The sequence below is a fragment of the Abramis brama genome, assembly GCF_963993115.1.
Source record: "Abramis brama genome assembly, chromosome: 1".
Taxonomy (NCBI): domain Eukaryota; kingdom Metazoa; phylum Chordata; class Actinopteri; order Cypriniformes; family Leuciscidae; genus Abramis; species Abramis brama.
In genome coordinates, this window is record NC_139963.1 from 23,996,355 (window position 1) to 24,001,504 (window position 5,150).

Genomic DNA, 5,150 nt, shown 5'->3' on the forward strand with positions numbered 1-5,150 from the left:
TGAAATCTTGATCATGACACATTAACTGTTATTTGTCAATGTTTGTTCAAGGAAGACCTTCTAAAATAGATTCACATGACAAACTTAAATATCAGAAACTGGTCACAAGTTACCAGACTCTTACAATAAATAAAATCTTTGACCAAGGGCCTCGTGTAGAAAAGGTTTTGTGTATGTTTCATCCTAAATGTATACATACAAGTTTTTAGATTTGTAAAACCTAATCTGCACCTGGTTAACTTGATTGTAAGGACATGCGCAAGCTTTATTTCACATGTTCTGAAGTCCATGAGGTAACCATAAATGGAGCTTATACCTTGTTGTGACTATATCTCCATATAATTTCCATATACATATTGCCTTTCAGACAAAAAAAAAAAAAAAGTATAGCCGACACATTGCAGGAGTCTCCAACACAGATATGAGAGAGATTACACTGCTAAAATCACCCATGTTTTCCACCCAGTAAACTATTGTTAAGAATAGAAGAAAAAAAAACTAACTGAGATGAAAAATTGGATTAGATACTAAGTTTTCAGATAATGTATTGTGAATATAGACCAAATGTGTAGCAATTTTGAAAAAAAAGAAAGGTGCTGCCCATTTTGTGCACAGTCTTCCTCGCAAAATTCTTTGGATCACTTAAGGGACTTTTACAAATATAAAAAGCGCTAAAAGCTACATTTTCTAAAAGCATTATGTTGGTGGAAATAAAAGGACATTTTCCATTAGCACTCTATTTATAAAAAAATATATAATAATAATAATCCACTTGGCATATGCACACATAACTGGTGAGAACATACCGTATACATACTGGGAACTATATTCTCAGAAGGCGAAGCACTGCTACTTCTGCGGAGTGATTTGCTCGCAGCACCTGAGAAGCCCAGGGGGGCAGCGTTTCATATTATTTTGAAGGTACCCCCGGGAGCCGCCATTGGCTAACAAGCCTTCACCTGCTGTTAGCATCCCATTGACTCCCATTCATTTTGGCGTCACTTTGACAGCGAATAACTTTACATCTGAGGCGTTTAAAGACTCCATTTGTCCATGGTTTATTTCTAAAGAAACACGACAATGTATAAAAGGCTCCATTACCTTGTATCTTACGTTGTGGCCCCGTAGAAGCAGTTTTTGTAAAAGTAGGCTAACGATTGCGTCATAACCACGCGACTCTCTGGAAATTACCGTAGAGACAGGAAGAGAAGCTCGCAGTCAATCGGGGGGACGTGGAGGCATAAAGTCCGATAAAGTCAAGGGAGAAGGCCATAGAGAGTAATGACGTTGCTCCTGCTCCTAGCTCATGGACAGATCCTACTCACGCTTTCCGTCTCTGCAAGATTCGGAAGGGAATGGTTCAGATTTCGTTTGGTACAGCTACTAGAAAACTTACAACTGTCAGGCAGGCTGCTCACGTCACATCCACGTCGTCAAGCTCAGTTTGAGTCTGCGCAGTACGCTCGGCAATCAGGAAATGAGGGCTTCTAATGTGCTTCACTTCTCTCCGTTGAAACCTATGGGGTCGCTGTGTCCAGTTTATATACTGTCTATGGAGAAGCCCCGTGGTGAGGAGCAGAATATAGTTCCCAGTATGTATATGGTTAGAAGATGGCTGTGTCTCATGTGACCTTGTTATTTGTACATGTTGTGACTATACAAATCACAACATGTAAATAGGAAAATGTTGGTGTTATTTTGTCACTTATTGGGAGCAGTATGCTAGCTGGAGCCGTTTACCTCCAGTCTTTGTGCTAAGCTAGGCTAGCGGTGGGTGCGTCAGGCATAGTTACGGCATGCACGGAGATGAAAAGGGTATGTATGGACTTATCTAACTCTGGGGGATACGGTGAATAAGCTAAAAAAAATAAGTCCCAAAAAGTCGGCATGTTCCTTTAATTATCTCATTAACTTTAACTCTGATTCAGAGTTACTTTATCACTCTTCAGAGTGGGACCAAATGTTCTCTGGGCAGTTAATTGAACTCTGGAGATTTTGCTGAGTATGTTGAGTCATAGGTGTGATAACGAGAGGCACCGGATTCTTAATTTGTCCAATATCAAATTTATCTTTAGCCCAAAGGGTTTCTGGAATTCCTGATAATAAATGAAAATTGTTTTTAATTGAAGTATCAGGAACAATTTTCTCTCCTCAGTGCACAACCTGTGAACTGTCACTGTCTGCATTATTGGGTATGCTACCCCTGCATCATTTGCATAATACCCATCATCATGGCAAATCCATCCCCCTGACTCCACCTGCTCCGTGGGCCACACTCCTACTTCCTCCCAGGAGCCTCCTCTCTTCCCCAGAGACATGAGGCTGTACACTCAAAAAAATGAACTAGGAAGGTTGTACACTTTACATAATATATTTATATTTAGTTTACTTAATAATTGTGTTTGTTGACTTGAAATGTTTTTTTCTATTAAGGTCCACGTAATTATGTCTCAACTTAACAGTACAAAATCCTAACGTGTTGTCTAAACACAAACCATTTATGTTAAGTAAAAAAATTCTTACATCCAGCGGGTGGCAGTATAGTGCGACGCCAACTGCCATTTTGCCCTAACTTAATTTGATTGTGTTCAATCTGCTTAATATGTAAAATTTAAGTTTACTTTATCCGTTTGTGTTGGATTACATGAATGATTTGTGTTGCATTAACTGAAACTGGGCAGTGCTTGTTAGTTCCCAGCATGCTTTGCATATGGTTGAATTAAGAGAGAATAAATGTTAAAATTAAGTGTTATTTTATGTTTTTTTGAGAAAATGAGAAAAGGGGAAGACTTGATAGTGTGTAATTGTGTTTAATGTTCAATTACGTTGGAATTATTAGAACCATTTAAAATACAGTAGGTTACCATTGTGGAGAAGTGTGGAGCATTTTGTTTGGCTGTGGACTGATTTGGTTACTTTCAACTGCTTTGGTTGAAGGAGCATGTAAATCTTAGCATTTAAGATGCTAATATGTATTGCTAGCAAATAGCTAGCTATAGTCTATTCATTTAATTATGTGTCACTAAAATAAATAAAATATGAATGGGTGAATGAAAATAACAAACACATAAGTTGAATGCAAATTAAGTAAATTAGTTGGGCTGACACTATTAAATTAAGCTGTGTCCAACCATAGTAAATAAGTTAAATCAACCTTAATAAATTAAGTTGACCCAACGTAAGTACATTAAATTGGAATAACAGAATTGCATAATGCTGAAATAAAGCAAGTTAATCATGTGGAAATCATTTCCATGATTTTTTTATGTTCATTCAAAGAGTTATTTTTTTAAGTGTACTTGCATTGTTTGGAAGAAAGCAGATTGAGAGTGTGTTATAGCTTTACAGTATATGCAGAGAAATGCTGTGATATTAATTGATATTCAAGATTTAATATTCATTGAACCACTTCTCTTCATACTCACTGTTTCTTTCATGGCCCACAAACCATGAAGTACAATGTAAGTAGGCCTACAAATGAAGTTATAATGCCAATTTGGTAGCATTTTTCCACCCTTTGGTATCAATTCTATTCCTGACAATGATACAGAAATTGTCATTTCTAATTTAGACATTAAAATCTCTACCTAATAAATTCAGAGGACTAACCCCGATATACCATAAGTTGTACAAGTCTGATTAGAAAGTGGCAATTTATTCATTTTGGATGCGGTCTCTTTCGTGAGTGCTGATAAAGTGGTTTCTTCATCTAACAGCTTTCTCACCTCTCTGTAGACTCCGCCTGAGTCACTCTCATTCTCGTCTGAGCTCTCACCCTCTGTTTCCACTTCCTCTTTCTAATGGAGTGGCCCTGCAGAGCTTCCAGCTACTGGCACATGCTCAGTTTCCCCTTTCACAGCTGCAGCAGCATCCATGCTGTAGGGGCGAAGCTTTCTGATGGTTGCCTGCATATCCTTCAATTCCTGCCTCCTCTTTTTTTGTCAGCAAACCAATGAAAGCATCTGCAGCCTTCTCACCTTCTCTCTGCTTCTCGTAACGTGTCTCAGCCTCCTGTTCCCATCTTTTGAAGAGAGTCCAGTCAATCCGTCTCCGTTTCTTTGAGGGCAAATTTTTGAGTAGATGTCTCGTCTCCCCTAAAATTTACACACTTAAAGTCCCACAATCAGCAAACTGTCTTTTTGTGAATTTTGACCACAGTTGAATCTGAGCAATTTGCTCCTCTTGCAAATTCCATTTTCTAATCAATTCTTTAAGCGGCTCCTGGATCTCAGTTTTCTCTTTTTTCTTTTTTCTTTTTTTTTTTACCACAGCAGTTCCCCATTTTTAGTTAAGATAGTTCTTTTTTGCAGGAAAAAATGGCAGATCTATTAATATTTTCTTAGAGAGCAGCAATATGCAAACAAGGAAAAGGCAAGTACTTTGTTGCAAGAAAAACAGCGATCTTATCAATTTAAATTTACTGAGTATATTTCTGTAGTATATCTCCAAGGCCAAATCTGTGGATATCTTGGAATGGTAGGAATAGGATTCAATCCTAATTCCCCAATGCGTCTATCAATGTAAGATCTTAAATTAGGCCTAAAAGCAGAGATGTTTGATGTTTTATCATATACAGGCCTATGTATATTATATGTATATATAAACAAAAGAAGTTATTTTGAAGAATGTTTTTAACCAAATGTTTTTTTGTTTTTTGTTTTTTTTGTCCAACTATGGAAGTCAATGGGTGCCGTCAACTATCTGGTTACCAACATTCTTCAAAATATCTTCTTTTGTGTTCAACAGAAGAAAGAAACTCATACAGGTTTGGATCAATTTGAGGGTAAATAATGACAAAATTTACATTTTTGTGTGAACTATCCATATAAACTCTAGGCAGCTATACATCCACCCCCGTTTTATAAAAATCTATAAACAAACTTACACTCTGTCCGCGTGTATTGGGCAAATATTTTTTTTTTTTTTTTTTTATGTGAGCAAAATATTGACAATTCTGTATTTCTAGTATTTTCTGTATTTCGGACTGCTGAAACAATGAAAATCTGACCATAAATAGTTAATGCGGTCGTGCACTATCAGGTCACTTTGTTTTTACTGGCCATTGGTCAGATTTACTGTCAATCAAACCTTAAACCAATAAATGAAGGGAAAATATGTCGCGTTCGTCTCGTTTAGCCAATCAGCGGTAA